This window comes from Oenanthe melanoleuca, chromosome 2 (assembly GCF_029582105.1).
Source record: "Oenanthe melanoleuca isolate GR-GAL-2019-014 chromosome 2, OMel1.0, whole genome shotgun sequence".
Classification (NCBI taxonomy): Eukaryota; Metazoa; Chordata; class Aves; order Passeriformes; family Muscicapidae; genus Oenanthe; species Oenanthe melanoleuca.
The window spans coordinates 29,052,150-29,061,099 of NC_079335.1; the positions used below are offsets into that span (position 1 = coordinate 29,052,150).

At 38.4% G+C, this 8,950-nt stretch overlaps 1 long non-coding RNA gene across 1 annotated transcript; it reads right to left on the minus strand.

The window, feature by feature from the left end:
* Positions 1-558: 558 nt before the first annotated feature.
* On the minus strand, positions 559-3,306 carry LOC130249896 (uncharacterized). The gene is made up of 2 exons (XR_008839866.1): positions 2,804-3,306; positions 559-1,677 (listed from the first exon to the last, which is right to left on the minus strand). It is a non-coding gene; the product is annotated as an uncharacterized LOC130249896 (long non-coding RNA).
* Positions 3,307-8,950: the final 5,644 nt, after the last annotated feature.

Sequence of the window (8,950 nt, forward strand, 5' to 3'; positions counted from 1 at the left end):
AAATGTTATTGTGGATCTAATTAACATGAACTGAAGGTAATAGAATGGCTTAAAAAACAATTGCAATTGGGATATATTTTCCCCTCCATAAAGACATCAGTGTGTCCATTTTTGCCTTATAAATATTTCACTCAAATAATTTATTGTCCTTGACAATTGAAGGGGCAGAGGGTGGACAATTTCTTGCACAGCTCATTACAACCACAATCAGGAAAAACAAATTCAGATACCCACAACCAGAGAGTGGTAGAATCAGTCCATCTTAAGGTTAATGTGAAACCCAAATCAGTTCATTAAAAGTTCACTTATAGTGCAATTTTTTTTTTTTATCAGAATGGTTGTCTTCCCCACAAAACATTTGGTAAAGCATATGTTGTGTCAAGGTAAGGAACTTCTCAACCTTCTGCATAAACAGTTCTCAGACATATAGTTCTTGTCTTGTTAAAGTGGGTCAGTTATTTATAAAGTAATACAGTTGTCATAAGAAATATCCGAGAGAGATTTAGAAATTAATTTCCATTTGCTGAAATGAAACAAGGAACTGAAAAGGCTCATGAGTGTTTTCAAAAGAAGGCGTTTATTCATAAAAATTTAATTTGACAAATAGAATAAATTTCAAACCTAAACATTTTCATATCTTTGCAGCATATTTCTACAGAGAAGAAGTACAGAAAAAAAATTGAGAGGGTAAGGAAGTGTGTGAAACTGTAGTACAAAAATGTGAGAATTTTTTTAATTATTTGCTTTTGATTAATGTAATATAATTCCTCCAAAGTCCAGGGCAAATACCTAAAACCCATGTGTACTCTAAATATTTATCTACCTGTTGATTCCTTATTATTGTTTCTATTTCCTTTCTTCTTCTGCCATTTAATGATTCTATACCTCAATTCATGATTCTAAAAGCAGCTTCTTTCTTCCTCCTTTACCTCTATTCTGTCTCATCTTCTAAGCATTCAGTTGTCTAATAAACCAGTTTTTACTATACATTCAACACTTTTAGCTTTTAGATATTTTTTTAGTGTGTGATGACTATAAAGTGGATAATTATTCACTTACCAGTGCAAGGCAGACTATCAACCTGTGCTAATGACCATGCATAGAATTATAGAATCACAGAGTTGTTTGTGTTGGAAGAGCCCATAAAGGTCATCTAGTTCCAGCCCCCCAGCCTTGGGCAGGGACACCTTCCACTAGACCAGGTTGTCTCTAAAGCCCTATCCAGCCTGGCCTTGAACACTTCCAGGGATGGAGAGTCCAAAACTTATCCAGCCTACCTCCTCCAGTGCCTCACCACCCTCTGAGTAAAGAATTTCTTCCTAATATCTAACCTAAACTCTACTCTCTGTTTAAAACCATTTCCACTTGATCCTGTCATGTCCTGCATTTGTCTAGTGCAAGACTGACAATGGATAAACATCCATCTGTGTTTCATAATTCACTACACAGAAAATGCTATGCTCTCCCTGTGTAGCACTTTATCAGTTCCTTCTTGAAACTGAGGAAAACAATTTTTGCTGGGCAGTACTCCAGTTATAGCATGATGAGTTTTTCTGGAGGGTGAAATGGTCCTGATTCTTCCTCAGGCTTCGAGTTTCCTCTCCTCTCAGAGAAGCTGGGAGTTTGTGTACCTTCATGTGCTGCTGCCAGAAGTCACAAGAAGCTTTGGAGATGGTTCTGGAGCAAACAGAAGGAGTGAGTTGTAGTTACACAGGACATCACAATAGCAAAGGGATAATTACACCTGCAGGTATGACTGATATTAATGACAGCACCTGACCATAGTTAGAACCACACCAAAGTCACGTTCCCATGCTGAAGATGTCCTCTGACACTTGTTTGTATCAAATCCGAGGATTAGCACGGAGACATAACTTTTGGTGTCTTCTGTGTGTTGCTGCTTTACATGTCCTCCTCATTACCTGAATTACACTTCCTTAGCTACTATTCAGTAACTAATGGCAGATTCAAGAATTAACAGGCTGTGACTGCAGTGTTCCCTCGGTGATGGCAATTAGTTGCCAACATTGCCCATGCTTTACCTACAATCAGGATGTTGTACTTCTGCCTCAGTATTGTCATTCCTGCCTCTGCTGTTCCACGATGTTGGAAATGGACTTTTCACACTCCCTTTTGATGTACCTGGAAAATGTACTCTTACACTCTTATGAAAAGGAAGATTTGTAGCCTCTGACCAACCCTAGCCTGGCTATTAGGGTTGGTGGCTGCACTGAGCTCGGTGATTTTATGCAGAAAGAAAATCTGACCCCATTGTCTGGGAGCTAAAGAACTTTAATACTCGCAAATAACAAACAGCAAGATGAACAGTTTGTACTGAGCAAACTGGGAAAGATGGTTCACAGAGGTGTGCCCCATGCAAATGGCCAAAAGCAGGTGCTAAGGCAGGGCAGGGGTACTTATAAACTTGGAGCAGGGGAGGAATTAGGGAGGGGTTTAGGGAGGATATCCAATAGGGAAGAGCGATTTGGAATATTAAAATTATTGCAGCAAAAAGGAACCAATGATAACAAGAGAAGCAAAGAACTTTCTGGCAATGATCAACATACTGGAGCTGGAAGGTTCTGGGGGTAATTTTTTACACACCACTATAGCAGGAGTTTTCCCACAGCCTTAAGTTGTGGTCATCTGCACTTTTATTGGAGCTAACCCCAACAAAATTTCCGGAGACTCTTGATTACATAGTCTTGTAAATGAGTAAATAAAAGTAAATTGAAGACTATGTATGTCTGCTAATGAATATTTATAATAGATGTAGGCTTCAGTAGTTTATTTTCTCTAAAACATATAATGATGAAAGAAGTAATTCCTGTCTTCATTAAATGAGGCACGTCTCCACTCTTCATTTTCCAAAGTGTCTGAAAATGTGAATCAAGCATAATAAATGGGATGTCACTTGCTTGAGTCCACAGAGACTGAAATGATAGCCCTGGCATTGACAGCATGACCCAGGCAGCCCAGTAAAACATTAATTGTAATGAATAGTTTTCAAGGAAACACAAGGGGGACTGTGTGTGTGTTTAGCAATGCAGAGGGCATCAGGCCCTGCTTTCCTGTGTATGCACTGCAGTGCTCTTGCTAAAGATCCTGGGGCCTTTCTGTTCCATCCCTACCCATGTGGGATGAAATGCAACTATTTCATGGCAGACCTTTGCAGGAAGATACTTAACTAGATGGTGTGGAAGACCATATGGTTAATAAATATACTCATTTCTATGGTTGCCTAAAGTCCAGATTAGTTTCTGAGCAAGGAGGATCACAAGCTTCAAACCCAGAACTTGGGCTAGGAAATTGCAGAAGCTAAAAAAATAAAATACTGTTATCATGGTCATAAATTAAGACACAGCTTTTTTTTTTTTTTTTTTTTTTTTTTTTTTTTTTTTTTTTTTTTTTTTTTTGTTTGTTTGTTTGTTTGTTCTATGCCTGAAATCCTGAGTTCTATATGCAGTAATTTTATGATTGGGATTGGATGGGATATGTGGTAGCCTGAAGCTGATGACATTTGCATCCAGGGCAGATGGGCAATGATGTCACAAGAGTAACACCTGCAATAAATAGAACAGAACAGATTCTGTACCAAAGATTGATGTGATTTAGATCTTTCATGATGCTGACAGCCTTGGACTGATGGCAGGTAAAATGCACATTCAAGCTTGAGTCCTCAATATGGAATTTTCTAGGCTTGAGCACACTTGGATGGGAAAAGGATGACTGTTGAATTTTACTTGACCTGGTAGCAGACTTCTGGGTGAATAGTCCCGTTTCTGTTACTCTTCCCTTTTTCTTCAGATATAGTTGCTCAGGTTTCTCAGTTTCCCAGGGGCTGCTGACTGTGGGGTAAGTGAGAAACAAAATGTTTAGGAAGGTTCAAATTTAGTTTCTCAGGTTCATAGATAATATGCTCAGCAAAGGTGTGAATTATTCTTTTCTTTATTCTAGAAAATGTTCCTCACACAGACTGAATGTGCCTGTTTCTGCTTCTGACAGCCAGCACATAAAATTGTTCCTTCTTCTAATCCCAAATTTATCTGTGCACATGAATTCTTCACATAACATGTGTTAATGTGAGAATTACACATGAAGCTTTTGTCTGCTATTTGAGCAGTATGCTCTAGCTGGGAGTAAAGCCTATTTATCTCCAATTGGATTGCAGCAATAAAAGTGGGTCTAATAGACCATTCTGCAAATGTGGTGGTGTGCAGCTGTGACTAGCACAGCACAGCAGACATGTTTACATAATTATAGGGAGCTTTCCTTCTTGCTTAAGAAGATCTGAAATTTCTGGTTGCTTGTACTCAGAATACTGTCAAATCTGCAGCATGGGTTGGCTGACTTCATTGGCCAAAATGCTAGTGCATAGCAAGCATAAAAACAAATCTTCTCTGCCAAAGAAGGATGGAGACATGTCATTACACCTGCAGTCTTGATGATTTTCTGCAGAATGATGAGCCACAGTATGATGAGATTGCAACTACTGATTCAGATACAAGAGAAAAGAGAAGAAGCATCACAGCTCATCTGACAAAGGAACTGAATGTATTGACTAATTAATACCAATGCTCATGTCACCTACCAAGAGCATGTCAGTAGGGTGTTTGACAGTGACATTTCCTGAAATTTCTTAGACTAGACTGCAGGAGCAGGTGAAGAAAAGATCTCAGTGAAAGGATGGGAATTCCAAGGAGATTGATTGATTGAATTTGCAATAAGCTGTGCTATTTCAGCTAATAAAGAAAAAGAAAGTTGAACCGGGGAGGTGGGGGTAAGGCATAAAATGCAGTGTCTTGAAAAGTTCTGCAACAAATTCCAGGAGTTGAAAGAAGCAAAAAGTTGGGCACAAGTTGGTTCAAGTTAAATAAAAAAGTACATTTTTCTGTGAGATCTGTGAAAAGAAATAATTGTCATTTTGATACATTATTTATTTGCATCTCACAGAAGATGCCAACAAGTTAGTTTTAAATGCTTTGTTTAGTCAGTATATTATTCACTCTGGGTTTATGTTATGTGCTGGTGGTATTTTAATTTTATTGTAATGTGTTTGTAACATCACTGGAGCTCCCAGGATTCACATAAAGAGAAAAACTGGCTTTTTCTTTTCTTCAGTATTTGGTTACTCCCACCTGTGTGCTAAGCTCGACCAAAAGAAGACAGTTGTCTTAACCTCTTTAATGAGATTTATAGTCATTGGAGCATATGGTTTTCTTCTGGATAAGCTTTCTTCCTTACTCAGCCATTTCACTTATCAACCTTTAACAGCTTTTCCCAATCTTCTGAAATGAAAGTCTGCTTCATGTTAAAAAAGGACTGTGCACTTTAATGTCCAATTCAGATTTTAAAATATAGATCTAAAATGCAGTTTAAATTTCATTTTTAAGAAAAATATCACACTTCTATATTAAGGAAGGACGTGTGTTGAATTTTATCTGGGGATTTGAAATGAGTACAGATAATTCCTTTTTAAATGCAGTGTAATATTGCTGAACTGTGACCTTTTAAGTGTTTGCTATTCTACTTTTACCAAGCCATAGGCACTTTGGGTGTGTTTACTCCTTAGAAAGTTTTGAATTTCCTACTAGGTTTCTTGCTCTTAGTTCCTTGCATTGGAGGAAGAGTAGCAGAGAGAAGGGAAGGTATCTTCATTATAAACCTTCATTCTGAGAGTCCCTGTAAATCATTAAGATGATGATACTTAAATTGCACAGTTTGTGAATAATTGCTCTCCTATAATTTCTCAATAAATATGATTAACATTTGGCATGGAAAGTAATGAAATGCTTCCTGCATTAAATAAGTTTATTGGATGAGAGATGCAGAAGGAAAATGGCATCTAGTATTACGAAATTATCAGCAAAAAAAAATCAGAACTGTACAATTTTTGTGGTTAACCTACATTTTGTTTCCAATTGCAGTGCATGCAACAGGAGGAAGCTTGTATTGAGTAAGGAAGAACACAGGAAAAGCCAGAAGTTGGGATCATCCCTTAAGACAATTTCAGTGAGCAATAGAGATAATAATTATTCATGGGGATGGGTGGAATTGGGCACTTGGGAAGGGTGGCAACAGTGACCCTTTGAGATGTTCCTTCCTGCACTGGATTCAAGCCCTCACGAATTTGATTTCAGCCCTTTGGCATTGAGGGGGCAAAAAAAGCTGTTTCATAAATGCAGTTTCATTTTTTTTTTCTTATAATCAGAAAGCTTCTATCTTAGAGAACATAATTTCATGTACTTCAGAAGCCAATCAAAACAACTCCATGAAACAAAACTTTGGAAAAAATCTCATCTGTCATTTTGAAATATGACAATAAATTTTGAACAAGAGTATTCAAGTGGTGCTCTATTTCCCCAGGGGTGAAGATCTTAAATATTAATGTCTATGCTGCACTTTGTGATTGATATTTAATAGCAGAGGACATGTTCTTGGAACTGTAAGTTAGTCATCTGAGCTTTTGGTTATTGTGAGTCATATTTTCAATTGTAAGTTATTATTTTGTGGAATATGAATGCTATCAAGCTTTTGTTTTTCCACAGGGCTGTCTCGGGTATCCTGATGATATCTATTATAGCTTCATTTTATTCAGGAAGAGGTAGACTAGTATCTTACCAGGGAACCCTTTCAGAGTCTAGATGGAAATCTCATTAAAATCATTGCTGTTGTTTTTCCTTTCCTTTCCATGCACTATCCTTTTTAAGAGAATAGTTATAATGTCACAAGTCTGCTGATTTAATTTGAGATCAGACAGTTAGCTTGTCATCTAAGTGTTGTAAAATTGCCAGCCAAGCTGGAAAAAAATGTTTCTTAATTTGACAGGAAATAATCTTGTAGTAAATCAGCTTTATATTTGGGTTTGGGGAAGACTGCATAGTAATCTGTCAGCTCTTTGCAGTTAACTAATTTTTCACCATGCTATGAAATTTGGACCTTTATTCAGTTTCTGCTATAGAGTTACACAAACTTTGAGGATGTTGCATTGCACCCTGCTAAATTTGTGGTGACTTGAAATTGATACTGTGAATGCCCTGTGCACCAAAAAACAACAGTATTTTTTCCTAGTGGTTTTACTTCCTAACTAATGTGACAGGTATCTAGCAGTCATGAGATTGGTTGGGTTTTGGGTTTTTGGCTTTTTTTTTTTTTTTTTTTCCTAGCACAGGAAGTAATGAAAAATGTGACAAGGGTGACTTCAGGTCTCACTTGGACATTATTTTTTGTTAACTTGCACACAGAAGTCCAGTAAGGTCTGTTGCAGAGGTCATATGCTCTTACCAAAGCCCAATTAATGGGACAGGAAAATTGTTTCAAAGTGAACATGCATGGACAAGCTTGAATACACAGAAATTTTAAGGAGTGGAAAAAATCAATCTTACATCTATGTATTGTCTTCCTGCTTTTGTAGGCACCTTATTCTTTCAAAGCAGTGGAAAATATCTTCAGCCCTGCTTCTGTTCATCACATTCCACTTTTTTCATTTGATACCCTTTCCATTCTTTTTCTTCTGCCTGTGGGTCTGTTTCAGGGCTTCTCACCAGAGCAGCCAAAGTGGAGCCAAAGCTGCCTCACAGCTGGGCTAGAGGCAGGAATAGGCTCCCTGCTGAAGGAAGGGGAGGCTTCTCTCCCATTTTCTTTTCCTGCCTGTGCTTTTCACAGCCACAGAGCTTGTATTGAGCTGCAAACACGCCTTCAGTCAGGTCTGCATGCTCATTTGTGCAGCTGAGAGAGCTGCCAGGTCTTTGTTGTCAGAGAGCTCCTGTGAGCAGCACATCTCCCCAGGGATCACTGCTAACCAGACAGCTTTCCTCCCTTAGGGAGGTGAGATCAGCTCAGTGGGCTGGAGCTTGGTGCTTATGCCACTGAAGGTTTGTGGGTTCAGTTCCATTTACTCAGCATTGGACTTGGTGGTTCTTGTGGGTCCTTTCCAACTCAGAATATGCTGTGAATCGAATTTCCACTTTTCAGTACCTGATTTCAATGTTCTGTCAAAAAGCTTTTTAAAGTATTTTTGCTTCCTATGAAAAATATCTTCTAAATTACTATTTCCTCACAGAAGACTTCACTTTCCACACTGCAAATTTCACAGCAAAGCCTGTATTTACCAAGAGCTCCCATCTGCCCTATTCTCAGGCTTCAAGCATCAGATCCCACCATGCATTTAGTCTTTACAAGAGCAGGACTCCACCCCTCTCCTGCCCTGCATGTATTCTCTAGATGCCTGGCTGCATGCCTTCCTTGTTGCTTAGCACATCCTCCCCAATTGTTTGGTCCCTCCAGGAGTGGTTGGAAATAAATTTTCAGCAGTGGACCTGCCTCCTCTCAGTGCAGCCTTGGGTGTGGTCTGATTCTGCTCCTCACTTGTTGCATTCCCCAGGGAGGTTTTGGTGTATTTATCATGCCTAATAACACATCTGGTCTTCAGTGTGCAGAAACTGTGCAATATCTGCAAGGGATTTTACAATGGAATTGCTTTTAAAAACCTCTAGTGGATAATTTCCTAGATGCTATAATGCACTGTGCCCCCAAAGAAAGAGAAAAATCACCCTTTGAAATCTAGTTTTCATAAAAAAAATATTATTAAGGTAAGCTCTGACTGGTTTCCATGGCTACTATCTACTGTACATCTATTCACTGTGACCAGCATTTTAAATGGTCCAGGGTGAGTCCTGAGTACACAGATTCACACCTGTGAAATATTGTGTGTCACATTGTAGAAGCTGTTTCAGCTGCTGATTGTGACATTGATATTTTCTGTCATAAAATATTGAATATTAAATCAAAAGAATATTTTACTTGAAGTGCAGTGCAGTCAGCTGAACACTGAAGTTAGAAGAAAAATCCACATTCACACCTGCCTTTCTTTTCAGAATAGACAATATTCAGTTTTCTAAAGATACAGCTAACTACTATGATCTGCACTCAGAGAAAAGTGCTGTAGTAC